Here is a 15,296-nt window from a genome sequence, read left to right as displayed (position 1 = left end):
TACTGCTCCTTGGCGCGGCGTAAGGATGTTTGGGTAAGGTTTCGGAGAGACTTAAAGATGGAATAGAAACCAAATAAAAAAATAATTTTGTTTTATTTAATACCAGATCGCCCAGGTTGGTCTTATGTGGTTAGTATAACAGTTATTTTTTTTGTTAACAATTGATTAGGGAGGTTATAGTCTCGTGCAAAAGACACTCCTAACTATTCACAACGCTATAAATAATGAACAATTGCGAATAATAACGATGAATTATAAAAAAAAAATATATATATAAATAGATAAAAATAATAATTCTTAAGAAGAGAGGGAAAATTTACCAAAAAAAAAGATAAGATTTCATGTAAATTTTGAATAAAATAATTAGTTTAAAAAAATTTATTTGAAAATAGCTTGTATTTACTTTCCTACTTTAATAATTTAATATTGGCATATTAAAGCTTTAATTTGGACAAAAAATACCAACCATGATCATTAATTGTATATTATTGGTATTGTGTATTCAAAAATGGCAATACATAAACTTGTAATTTTCCCAAGTGTCCGAGTTTACTGTACGTTCTTCCGTCCAGATGACCCCTTCGATGGTAGGGACGGCCAACTTCGAATTCAACTTACTAATCTTAATTTTATCCAGTAATAACATCAGTTTCTATAAAATCATTATGAAAATAAAGGCTTTCCTTAACTCATATGTTATGGTATGTTATTTAAACAAATATTATCTTTTTAACGTGCACAATTATTAGTCATACTTTTTACTAAATATTATCCATTTAATTGATTTCAGTGCCAATTCATAAGACTGTAATTTGGAACCTAATTTTATATTAAACTGGATTATAAAATTTAGTTGGATTTCTCGCTACAGTATTTTTTTTTTAATGTCTACAAAAAATCCGTTACTGTTGAGTATGCTTCCGTTTCCCGGTTAGAGTCCAATAATTCATTTGTTATGATGTTGGACGTTGCCCTCAGAACCTTGTTGATCTAAAATAAGAAATAGTCATAAACAGTTATTAGATAAGGAAAATGAATCAAAGGACAAGTTTTGATAAGAAGACGCTGTTTCATGGAGGGTTTATGTAACCGTCTGGATAGTTTATTATTCCCATTTGATTAATTAATTTATTTACACGAGGAAGGCAAAGTCGGAGGGACACTAGTTTTAATTAATTTTGTTTTTGGTGGATCTGCATACAAATATATAGGGAACATGTTTTGACGTTCTTCCCAATAGGCCTTAGGAGCCGAGAATTTTTTTTTTTTAAATTACATTTTTTTAAAATATTATTATGCATCTCCTAAAGACGTAGAATAATAAAAACATTCACCTGAGAGATTTCATTGAGCTAGTGATTCCCATCCTTATTTTTTGGAACTAGTATAAATTTAGTTCCTATTAGAGGCCGAATCCCTATAGTACAAGAGCCGGGAAGAAAAAAAGGCAGTTATTTCACTCCAATTTTTTATTACTTTAATGAAAATTATGTATGATTAATAGTTAAAATTGATGAGTCTGCCAAGTATATGTATAAAAAGGTAGGGGAAATAAAAAACGGCGACTGTGTCAAAACGTTAAAAGTAATTATTTTTTTATTCAGAGCTCTATATCTTTAAAACTACCAAGAACAATAGAAAATCTAAGAGAGCATCATTTAAAGTAGAGTAAATTTTCTAAAATGTAAGCCCTAATAGAGCTATTTAAGTTCAATAGTTCTCGAGATATGGCTTTTTAAAAAGCAACATTTCATAAAAATGCTGTATGGAACGTACTGAAAGATCAGTAGTTAGTGAATTTATTTTGAAAAATCTATATCTCAAAAACCATTTGACGTACATATGCCTATTTGCACTCAAATTAAAGCTAGTTCAATGAGCTATAAAGTAATTTATGACGTTTTTTTTTTTCGCAGGAGTAATAGTTTTCATGATATTTGCTGAAATAAATTGATTTATAGTAGTTCGGACAAATTTTCATTTACCAAATTTATATTGATATGTGGCTATCATAAAAACTACTACCCCTACGAATATAAGTCCTATAAACTACTTTATAGTACGTTAAATTTCCTTTATTTTGAGTGTTGGGAGACATATGTACGTCTTAAGGGTCTAGAGATATATTTTTTAAAAAATCTGACATTCTATACGAACAACTAGAAATAGATATTTTGTGAGTTTATTTTATATCATATATCATAAAAACTATTACCCCTACAAAGATAAACATTATTAACTATTTTATTGTAAATTTAACTAGCTTTAATTTGAGTGCAAACAGACATTTGTACGTCCGATGGTTTCTGAAATAAAGTTTTTCATACATCAAAGGTATTGTCCAAACAACTATAAATCAATTTATTTTAGCAAATATCATGAAAACTACTATTTATACGAAGGCAAAGGTCACAATCTACTTTACAGTACATTAAACTAGCTTTAATTTGAGTGCTAATAGACATCTGTACGTTACATAGTTCCTGAAATATAGCATTCTCAAAATAAATCCACTAACTACTTATCTTTCAGTAGATTTTTAAGAAATGTTGCTTTTTAAAAAGCTATATCTAGAGAACTATTGGACCTAAATTGCTCTTTCAGGGCTAATATTTCTGCAAATTTACTCTTCTATAAATAATATTCTCTTAGATTTTCTAGTGTTGTTCGTAGTTTTTAAGATATAGAGCTCCGAATGAAAAATTAATCTTTTTTTTTAGGTTTTGAAACAGCCACCATTTTTTATTCCCCCTACCTATACTTGGTAGACTGATCAGTTTTGACTAGTAATTATACATAGTTTTCATTAAAGTAATCAAAAATAGGGGTGAAATAACTGTATTTGTTTCTTCCCGGCTCTTGTACTACTATAAGAGGCTTGCGGAACCACAGTGTTCCTCAGAAACCTGGTTTGGAACCACTGGCTTAGAGCATTGCGTCCAAAAAAACTTGTTTCTGTTGAATGTAACTATTTAAAAAAGTTGTGATGTCATAAACCCTACACATTTTTGTTATTTACTTCTAGAGGCAATATAATTTTCTGGCTAGATATTTCAAAAGCCGTTGAGCTCGTAACTGTATAACTTTACGGGTACAAGTAAATCAGAGGAATGGCAAGGTTAGTGACAATAGGTTTTGTTAATAATCTTCTAATAACTGTCACAAAAAAAATTTTAATCAATGGAACTGTACGATGGGCGTTACTTATGGGCGTTGATGACCTCAGGGTTTTACGCCCTTAAGCCCCAGACAACAACAACTGTACGATATCTGGCCTCCATAAAGGTAATTAATTATAAATTATACGTAATCTTGTTTGTTGACTAAAATTCAAGTGTCTCATGGTCACTTTCCTCTTGACCACATCAATTGTAGATTGAAATACTCGAACCTGATGACTGTTATGTAACAGCCTGTGAAGGTCTCCAAAGAAAGCTTTGCTACATTTCGGGATTCGATATTAGTGTCTCGTATCTGACTGGAAATGAAGGATTGCGATCTTTTCAACAAAAAACTATGGTTGTTGAAGAGGACATCCTACGATGAGGAAGAGGAAACACCATACAGAGATACAAAACTTTTTCCAAAAGATTTTTTGAACTTGTAGAGCAGCTATAATAATCTCCCCTTCTGGTAGATCTGGATAAGACTTATTTACGTTTTTGTGCGTAGTTCAAGGTTAAATTTTGTTATTTTTATAAATAATGGTTTTAACAGGACCGAAATTAGGTTTTATCTATAATTTAATTATATGTCTATAATGTATATTATAGAAATATATAATAGGGATGTAATTATATATCTTTCAAGGTTTAAGAATAAATATTATTTTTATTTTTAAAATATTTGATTGGCTGTTTAAGAATAATATTTACGGCAGGACCCAGAAGAATGGAACGAAAAGTGTTAAGAAAAATACAAAATTAGTTGAAGGAATTCTATATTACATTAACACTGACTCTCAACTTTCCTAAATTTGAAATACATGTTTGCTTATAACGGGAAACGCGCATATAAGCAAAAGTAGTAGATGAAATCTAATAAATAATCAACCATTTCAATAAATAATAATTAATCTATACATAGGATCAACTAGATTCCCTCACAGTTTACCTAAATTGGATCGATATTGCGTTCGATTTTGTTCTAACACAAATTTGACTACAGACACGGAATCAGATTTGTTCCTTGATGTCTAAAACTTAAAATGTGAGTATAAATTTTCGATATAGAGAAATAATAAATGCTTACTGGAATAGTTTAAGTATGATGAATTTTTTTATTTATATTTTATTTTATTGTAGAGAATTAATACAAATTAAGGGAATTAAGGATTAATGTTCAAATATTCAAACGTACAATATTAAGAGACATAGAAGAATAACAGAAAAAACAAAACAGAGAAAATATGAAAAAAAAAATTTAAATGATAACAATAGGACTCACTGAATTAAAAGAAGAAAAAAAACATTAAATTTAATATAATAATAATAAAGAAATATATAAATAAATGAAAACGCTATCATAATTTGTATAAATAAAAATACGAATCTATATAAAAAATAATAAAATAAAACTGATTAAATAATAAAAATATTAATTAAATAAAAAAATGTATGTACAAGACAAAGAAAATTAACTTTAAGTAAAAATAAAATAAATATACATTCGCACCTATATATGCAATATTCACATTCTGTAGGGAAACTCCTAGCCACCCCCGTGTGAAAGGTAAAGCAAGACACCAAGAGATCCCAGCTTTTCTCTATTATCCGCGTCACTGGTATTCTCAATGGAGACTGAGTGAGAAAATGCATTTATTGGAATTCATTTTCGGAACTATTTAGATGTTTTGGTAATGACAAGCTAATTCATATTCGCTTTTAATATTACAAATTTATGTTTTTTGAAACAATTAACGAACAGACTTTCTATTTATTACTTCACTGGTTACTTCTTAACCATATTTTTTCAAGAACCTCCTCGCCCAATCACTTTAACTGCAGGAATTTATTAAATCTTAAAATAATTTTTTTTCAAATCTTACATATTTCAGTATATATACGTTCTTCATTAAAAAATTTTTAATGTAAAAACTAAAAGAAGTATAGAAACTTCAAATCTGGTAGAAATGTGTAGTTTTTGTGTTCAAAATTAAATGCATTATATTTCATGCACTTTGTCGTGAAATATATTTTAGGATCTATCAAATGGTAATAGTGAATTTATCTGGTTAAAGCGGCACCTGTTACAAAATACGTCATGACAACAATTTTTTACTCAATTTATTATATTGACAAAAAAAAATTCATGATGGTCTCTTATATCGCAGGCCACCTTCTGGGAACTGCCTTCTAACATTATTAGATTTTTATATAACTTAATTTATTTTTTCTCTTCATATTTTATCTAATATCTAGTTATAATCTACAAGCCATTGCTAATAATTATTGTAACATAATATTAATCATGAGATCATAGACCTGCAAGAATATCAAACAGATTACAGCTGTAATGTAAACCACAGTACATTAATGAATGCACCATGGCGTCATCTACTGAGCGTTTTTCTGTTTTTTTTATCTGACAGATGGCTTACCTTGAAATAACTTCATTCACTTCGAAAACAACAAACATTGACCTGGTCTTAATTATAGAATAGTTAGTAAAAAATAACGATGATCAGGAATTTGGGTAATCGAGACCGTCGCACTATACTTGAGAAACCCCAAACTCGTAACCAAAAGTTATACTAGAGCCCAAGAGGAAAAAAAAAGGCAGTTATCTCTAATAACTAATTTTTCATTCGGAGCTCTGTATCTTAATAAAGTAGGAACAACACAAGAAAACCTAAGAGAACGTCATTTAAAGAAGAGTAAATTTGCTAAAATATGAGCCTAAATAGAGTTATTTACGTTAAATAATTTTCGAGATATAGCTTTTTAAAAAGCAACATTTAATAAAAATGTTGTATTGGACGTACTAAAAGATCAGTAGTTAGTGAATCTATTTTGAAACATTTATATCTCAAAAACCATTTGACGTACAGATGTCTATTAGCCCTCAAATTAAAGCTAGTTTAATGAGCTATAAAGTAGTTTATGATGTTTATCTTCGTTGGAGTAATAGTTTACATAAACTTTGCTAAAATAAATTGATTTATAGTTGTTCGGACAAATTTTCATTTGCCAAATTTATATTCATATGTGAATATCATAAAAACTACTACCCGTACGAAGATAAGTATCATAAACTACTTTATAGTCAGTTAAATTTCCTTTATTTTGTGTGTTGGCAGACATATGTGCGTCTTATGGATCTAGAGATATATTTTTTTCAAAGATCCAATATTTTATACGAAGAACTAGAAATTAACATTTTGTGAGTTTATTAGATTATAAAAACTACTAGTCCTACAATGATAAACATTATTAACTATTTTTTAGTAAATTTAACTAGCTTTAATTTGAGTGCAGACAGACATCTGTACGTCCAATGGTTTCTGAAATAGAGTTTTTCAAAACTCAAACTTATTGTCTGAACAACTATAAATCATACTGGAATATTATTGATTGACCGTGTGTATAGATGAATGATTCAACTATAAATCAATTTATTTTAGCAAATATCATGAAAACTACTATTCCTACGAAGGTAAAAGTTATAAACTTCTTTCTAGTCCATTAAACTAGCTTTAACTTGAGTGCTATTAGACATCTTTACATCACATAGTTCCTGAGATATAGTTTTCTCAAAATAAATTAACTGACTACTAATCTTTTAGTAGATTTTTAAGAAATTTTGCTTTTTAAAAAGCTATGTCTAGAGAACTTACTTGGCAGACTAACAGCTTACACTTAGCATCCTACTTGAGGTGAAATTAATCACTCGTTCCAGAACAAGTATTTATATATTATTTACAGGAGCAGTGATTTTCAGTACTAATTTTCCGAATTAGCCTTTGACAGATTGACTAACTCAAATTTCATACCGTTTCCAAAAAATAATTTTAAATAATATTTCTCGTTGCGAAATTTTAACATTTATTTTTTTTTTATAGCCGAAATATAAAAGTTTCTTAAAATTAACATTCTGCTCTTAACCATCCAACCATTTTTCCGATCAGTAATCTGATAAATGAATCATCAGATATAATACATTTATCAAATTGTCTAAATAAAAAATCTTACGGCACATGCGCCCACTCCATCAAACTCATGTTAGAACCCATCTTTCTCCATCTGGCGGCTGTATCCAAACTTTAAAAAAACATTGATTTTTTATTCGGAACTTTATATCTTAAAAACTACCAACAGCACTAAAAAATCTAAGAGAACAGTATTTAAAGAAGAGTAAATTTGCTGAAATATTAGCCATAAAATGAGCTATTTACACCCAATAGTTCTCGAAATATAGCTTTCTAAAAAGCAAAATTTCTTAAAAATCTATTGAAAGATTAGCAGTCAGTCAATTTATTTTGAGAAATCTATATCTCAGGAACTATATGACGTACAGATGTCTATTAGCACTCAAATTAAAGCTAGTTTAATGGGCTATAAAGAAGTTTATGTTTGGTTAGAACCCATCTTTCTCCATCACCTTCTACGAATTTTTATTTTTAAGATTACATATTAGTTTTTCTAAAATCTTTGACTTTCTAACATTACATAATACATATTATGGTGTATGAACTATATCAGGGTTAGTTTGTGAGGTTAAGTTAACTAATGAAACCGAAATCAGTAATCTTTATATATCTAACTATTTTTATAATTTATTAATCGATTAATAAAACATAACATTGCAATGACATTCAAATATATATTTAGTGTGAAAATTGTGGTCAACCAGCTACGAATGAATATTCCACCTCTTGTTCTGTTGTAGCTAACCTCATGAGATGAAGTAAAGAGACATCAGAAAGTTTATCTATATATATTTTTTTTATAAATTGCATCGACAAAAACACACTTTCCTTTCACACAGGTACGTGCTTCCGTACATTTACGACATTTTTAGTCCTAAATTTTGCCAGTTGGGTGGTCAACTTGAAAAGTATAAATCACTAGATTATTTTAACTAACTTATGAACTAGCATATTTGTTATAATTTTGTTTTTATTAAATTATAAAATCTCTTCCAAAAGATTTTTTTTTGTCTAGTAAGATCTTGTCGGTCGTAAGCTGGATAACTCTGGTCTATATTACTATATATTTTTTTTTTGAGAATGTGTTTTCGACTTGGAAAAGCATCTTTCCTCTTATATACTAAATTTTCTTACCTTTTAATTATCAAATCCTTTTCTAGTTTTTATTTATCCATTTTTCATTACTAATAAAAATATTTTTTATTTTTTAAAAATATTTATTTATTTCTATTTACAACTGTACATTATAATACATTTAGTAAATCTGATCTAAGTTAAATTGGAGTGTTACAGGCGTGTTGAGAAACTACCCATTGGTAGCACTCTAATGACATTTTACATGTGGTCTCGTCGCCAACTTCTTTTCAGGCGCCTCGGAGGACTGTCAGGAATGGAAGAGGATGCAAGATTAGAAACTAGGGGGTTTGAGTAGTTAGAGAGTTTATAATGGAAGGAGTGATATCTTATTTGGGCTATATCGGTTACATAGGAAACATTAAGGTCTTTATGTATGATTTTGTTTGTGACAAAGTAAGGAGCATTGAGAATTTTACGAAGGATTTTGCATTGTAAGGATTGAATACGAGAGGAATTCGAAGGTTTAGTAGAGCCCCAAAGCTCAACTCCATATGTCCAGATTGGCCTTATTACAGTCATGTAGATCAGTCTTTTGTAATGTGTTGGAAGTTTAGACCGTTTGTCTAGTAAGTGCTGTAATAGTCGAAATCGACGTGCAGTTTCCTGTCTTTTCAATCTCGTGTGAGGATTCCAGGTTAATCGTTTGTCCAAATGTAGTCGAAGGTAGCGGATCTGTTCGACAGGGGTTTGAGTAACATCATTAAATGAAACTGTAGGGCAGTCAGTAGGTTTAAATAAAAATATGAAATTGTGATGCAATTTGCCAATGATATAATAGTTTAACAAGTGATAAGGAAGATGTGTATCGAATACTATTGTGAGAGATAGGCCGGCTTCGTCTTTTCCCGATTAAAACTCTGGCCTCTATTTTTTACTTTTTTATCCTCTAGTTATTCCTCAAAATCTTTAATGTTTTGTATTTATCCACTGATTGCTAACAATAATGCCTGATGATTTATTCAAATAAACAAGATTAAAGATACTTTAGAAGAAGAGTTTTAAAATTTCGGCATTTATACCCAATATTTTAGTATACAAGTTATTTGAGTGAGGATGACATAAGAGCCGTTTGTTAGAAAATTAAAAAAACAAATGTGTAAGATGAACTTTATATTGTGGACTTTCCGGTTAATCTATTTTAACGAAAACATTGCTGCAACCTCGCAGGCATGCTCCTTTTCGTAAAATGTACTTTTAATTTCGTACGTATTTTCGTTTTTTAGCTTTAGCCATTCACATAGACCATTTTGCGAGATTTAGTTATTTTGACTGAGGGGGTCTCAAACGTGTATTTTCATCGAAAAATAGAATTCCAAAACTTCACGATCTCCCTTACTTTATGTTTCGTATATAAATAAATGATAGTAAAAACGACTTGCCTACTGATGACAAGTTCATCTATCCAGAGACGGATCAAGATAGGTGGATGCCTCCCCCCCATGTCTCTCCTAACATTAATGTTTTAATAAAACTCAAAGACTTATAAAGTAACACCTATAGCTAAGTCTAACATTTTTAGTTAGGAGTCCGTAAATTTATTGATTTGTTTTATTTTTTTGTATTGAGGGTTTTGAACCTATTCGGGCATTTCCAAAATATCCTAGTCAAGATACAAGTGTCTAAAGGCTTCGGAATCCCTTTATTGTCCGAGGTCCTAGGCGGTGAGTTTCTCACTTAATTTGGCTCCTAATCTATTGAGGAAAAATGACAGAGAATTAATTTGTTTTCAAAATTCACAAAGTTAGTGGATGATTCACGTTCGAACTTTCCCACTCAATTTTTCAATATCAAATTATCTCGTATTTCGACAAGTGTTTGAATTTTTACCGCGTGATCAGTATTTCTGAACGATTGTTTAATTGTTTGAATGAGTCAATCTACTCTATTATACAGTACACTCTATTACTACAACTTTATTTTACACCACGGTGATGATGAGTTAATAGTTAAAGAAGAATGCAAACACGTAAAAACCTATTTATTCGTGCCAACGGTTCGGCCAGGATATCAAACCTTCGGGGTTGAGAACAAAAAAAACAAGACAAAAACCATAATAAATAGAAGGAATTACAGAATGATATGTAAGTAATTAAATATGTAAGCCTCATAAGGGGATTAAATAAATATATATACTTATATAAGCGAAAAGGATTATAGAAACATGCATATGAATGAGCCTTCAATGAATGATAAAGGCTTGAAATTTTGGCCGAAACGTTGGAACAATTAAATAAGTTTTTACTCATTTGTGTTTTTCACTAACCACACCCCCATCTTCTCCTCATTTATAATTTACAATACACTCTATTATTACTATTTTACATTCTGCTATTTGTTATATTGTTTAAGCGCTAATATCAGGAAGTGTATCTGCCAATGCACTTAGTAATCACATTCTTAGTGCATTGGCAGTTTCAATATAGGATATGATAAAGATATAGTTGATGTTGTTTGTTATTTATACCGTGGTGCATTTCGCTCAGTCATGCAAAATTTTCCTCCTTAAATAAGGAAATTCTTTTGCTCATGAATTATTTTCTTTAACGGCTTTTACCAATCTAAGTTAATTAATACCTAATTCAAGTAGCTGCTTAACCAAGTTTGAAAATTTCAATTTTTCACGGTTAAACCCTCTATGGTGTATGTTATAAAACCTGTAATATGTTTGAGATTCATCTATAATTCATGATTCTAGGTATGTTAGTAATACTATGAACGGAAATATATTGCTTAACCACTTTCTGTAAATTTTAAAAGCAACATAAAGAAATAACTCCTGGATAAATTTCAAACATGAAACTTATACAAAAGGTATATATTATACACGAGTTTATCTGTAAAATAATTTAGTTTTTAGAGTTTCCACTAACAAAGATAAAGGACGAAAAAATTTGATTTTTTAAAAAAATTAATATTTAATTTATAATACTCTTTGTCTTAATGGCTATGACAATAGTCAGATTTTCCTATTACTTACCTACATATAAGAATATGTGAATGGTAAGTTCTGTCATCCTGATTAATTAAGAATTAACTGTTTTAAAAAGTATGAGGATTATTTTAATCTCAAAGTAGGCTGGTAAGTGAATGTTGTATGATGCACGCACCAGATTTTTTTATCTAATCACCAAGGACACTCTAGAAAGTATTTATTCGTTAAGATCCTTCCTGATGTAACTTGTTTATCAGTGCATTGAAGCCAAAAAAACTAAAAGAAAAACAATGGTTTTTTATAAATTAAAACAATAATATGAAATATTTTGTTGATTGTAGCTTCATGAGACTGTTTTTCTTATGCTGTTGTGGTTGTATCATTTTCGGCTACTTTAAGGTTTTTGAATACAGCTTGGTTTAACTTATTTTAACATAAGTTAAATTATTAGTAAGTTAGATTTTCCAAGAGGCTTCTTTTTTTAATTTATAAGTCTTCTAATCTCTCTAATTTACTACCTCGACAGACAGTATTCCTTGTTTTATATCCTAAAGTGGTATATCGTAGTAATCATGAAAGTATAACATATTTATTGAGAACGTCTACTAATAAATATTATGCTCTGGATATGTACGAAACTATTTTGGTGTTTTTATGTTTTTGTTTTTTCATCCTTATCTTTATTGGCTATAAGTTAAGGAGGTAAAACTTGAAGGTCCATTCTCTTGTTTATCTTTCCATCAAGGTCTTGGGCATACGCAGCCCGTACGTAATAGTTAATGTCGATAACTTTAGTCCAAACCCACATTCTCTTTATTTAATTTTTTATAGGCCAATCATTTACTTAACAAATATTAAGAAGTGAAATGTATAAGTATTAGGGAGTGGGTAGCTCATTGGTAAAGGCACTGTGCTACTAGTTCAAAGGACCCGGTCTCGAATGTGGCTGTGGCAGATAATTTTCTGATTTACTGAATCCGTGATTCATTCAACCCTGTGTGTTTGGGAGCCCTTCGGAGTCCACCCAATTTCATAATGGGGGTATCCCCCTTAATAGAGTTAAAATTTCATGTTCAACTGTAATTTTGGCTAAACTACCTTTTTACAGAATCGTTGGTCTAGTAACAGTACTTATATTGTGAAATGGTGAAATTGGAGGAGCAGAAATGAGAAAGAAAAATAGGAATGGATTGAAACATTTGTATTTGTTGTACAGACCGAAATTGATTGTAAAAGGAAACTGTAGGGGGAAAAAATTGTTTATTATATATTATTATATCTCTTTATATCTGATTATACCATGTATGTGTAATTTATATATGTCCGATTACGGATTGATAAGTATACTGTGTGAGATAGCAATCTGATGCATTTAGGCAGCATAAATAAATAAAGTATTTCTCTCTATATATAAAAAGAGAGAGATAATTAGACAGTTGGAAAGAGGGAAAGAGAGCAATATTTTAATGATTCTATATTACCAATTTAATAGATATAGAAGATTAATTTGTCGAGAAAATTAAGATGTAATAATAAAAAAATGTTTTAAAGAAAAAAAGTATATTGTCTTCTATAATTAATATTAGTGAAGGGACAATACACAACTATGTAAACAAGAAAATAAACACTACAAGAGTAATAATTTGATGCATTGTTTCTGAACTATACAAGATACTGAAAGTTTTATATAGTGGCATATCTGGCTAAATAATTTTTTTGATTTGGTATTTGAGGTATTCCATAGATTGTAATGTAGACTGTTTTTTTTTTTTTTTTGTGATGTGGCACAATTTAAGAAAAGCAACGAAGTATTGGTAGTCTTCAAAACCCAAAGCCTTAGAGACGAGACATTTCTGGGGACCCACGCCTGGAACAAATCGGTTTTATATTTGGATAGAAATATCTTACAGGAACAGATCTTGTTATTCTCCTAATAAGATTGATCTGCATGATTAAATTTTAATGTATGAATAAGAAAACTCTTTCAATTTGTATCAGTATATACAATTCTAGTAAACCATTCTTCTGTTATTTAAATATAGACTTGAGAAGAGTCAGATCTATTAATGCTGTCGAACCAATGTCTAGCGTTGTTATCAGTAAATTGTTTCTCATTATCTATATTGATAACATAGAATGATGTTTTTGCATTTCTCTGCTGATAACTTCATCGGACGAAGAGAGCTGTCCCAAACGATAACCATTATTATAAATTATATGACTGTTATGTTATGTAAAATCAGAAATATTTGATAGGAGCATATTGATTGCTGGAATCAAATCAAAACAATTTTATTTTTTATATTTACTGCTGACCCGACTAAGCGGGATTTCGAAAATTTCTTGAGTCAAAAAAGTAATAGGGCCTTAAGCCTGTTGTACATACACATATAAAGTATATAAAAAATTTTAAAAAACAGAACAAAAAATTTTTTTTTTGGTTTCTTTTGAGTAATATCTAACGAACGTAATTGATTAAACCTTGTGTATAAAAAATGTCGACTGCTCATTACTTGAGTATATTAATATATTGTACGATGAAAGTAGTGTAGAACGTATTGTACGATAAAGTAGAAAATGACTAAAATAAGTAATTATTATTGTAGAATATTTTGTTATACTTTTTGTCACCGCTCTTTCTTGAAAGTCCCATTAATCTACTCTTCAAAATATGTTTTGAAGGAAGGACCCAAGAGATTTCAAAATGGTCATCATCGTATAAAACCCTTAATCTGCTTTGGCCATTTAATTTTTTTATGTGTTTTTCTTAAATAATATTTTGTCGACTATTTTACTAAACTGATGAAGAATAGTAGTATCAAAGGCTTGTACGCATGGTATAGGCCAGCTGAGTTCAATTGGTTCCATTGAATTAAGTGTTAGTCACTAAGATGTCCTCTTTTGATATAAGTTTTGTTCTTGATAAATTTTGTAAGCATGAAGTAGTTATAAAGTGAGACACAGACTTTGAGACAGTTTTGATTGACGTCAAGATCGACATTAATGTTCAGTGAAAAAGCCATCTCTTCTTGTAGTTTCTTGTTTATTGGGATGTAATTGTTCTTTTAAATCTTTATTAGCTAATCTCAGATGATTGGTATTATATTTTATTAAAAACAAATAGAGCAAATAGGATACAATTAAATAGAATGCACAAGTTAGAGAGTTTATACATTAAAAAATGAGAAATCATCCAAATTTTGGAAGCTAGAAGTTAAATAAGGATTGTGCTTCCATTCATGGTTTACAACTGAATCAAGATTTTGTTGAAGTTGGACAAAAGTCATTTCTTTAGAAGAAAGGATAATGAAATCATTTGGGAACATCCAACGCCTTCAACTTTCGCGAAATACAAAGAACTTCGGTGAAAGTGCAGTTCTCAAGTCCTTCTTCGGTAGATAACTGAATCTATTAATAATTTTTTTTTCTTTCTCTCTTTAAGTTTTTATTAGTACACGCATACAATATTTAATACAAAATATATATTTACAATTCACAATAGCTCTTTTTTTGCTCGAAGGCACTTGGAATGGAAAAGTTCATTGTCTGCGGGGGTGACATTTGAGCTTTGCGTACTTTAATTATTTCATATTATTAATCATTATATATTTTTTATCTGTTTGAATATGTTGTGTGGCTAGTCGTTTTTAAGGGAAGAATGATTAATTAGGAAGCATCTACTAGTTTTATTCCATTTCTAAAACTAAGATTGAACCTACTAGTATCTTTATACGATTTGATAATTATTCAGAGGCGTTTAAGTAACATAATTTTTCGACTTGATAATTTCGTTTAAATAAGATAAATGGCACTTGTTTCATGAAACGAAATTATTTTCGGTGTCTGCAATTAAAAAATAAATAATCAAATTCTTGTATCTTGTATTGACCATGGTTTATGTCCACTATAGGGATTTTAGTATCTTCTTTTAGGGATAAAAATGATTTTTAATATTATATTTTTTTAAAGATCCTACTATCTTGTTTTTAAATTACTTGTAATTTCAGTTATTTATCGATGTGAGCAGACAAAATATTTGTATCCTGTCTAAAAGGTGCCTAGTAATGTAGAGTAAATAAC

General features: G+C 29.5%; 2 protein-coding genes across 2 annotated transcripts in view; one reads left to right on the top strand and one right to left on the bottom strand.

The window, feature by feature from the left end:
* eag (ether a go-go) overlaps positions 1 to 15,296 on the top strand; it is a 160,332-nt gene that overhangs the window by 5,231 nt on the left and 139,805 nt on the right. The gene's annotated exons all lie outside the window — the stretch shown is intronic.
* The window catches only part of LOC106690035 (uncharacterized), a 28,336-nt gene that overhangs the window by 12,661 nt on the left and 379 nt on the right, over positions 1 to 15,296 (bottom strand). The window lies entirely within an intron of this gene.

This window comes from Halyomorpha halys, unplaced genomic scaffold (genome assembly GCF_000696795.3).
Source record: "Halyomorpha halys isolate HHAL.00 unplaced genomic scaffold, Hhal_1.1 Scaffold1558.1, whole genome shotgun sequence".
Lineage (NCBI taxonomy): Eukaryota > Metazoa > Arthropoda > Insecta > Hemiptera > Pentatomidae > Halyomorpha > Halyomorpha halys.
The sequence above is the reverse complement of the archived record's forward strand: the minus strand, read 5'-3'. Positions and strand labels throughout refer to the sequence as shown.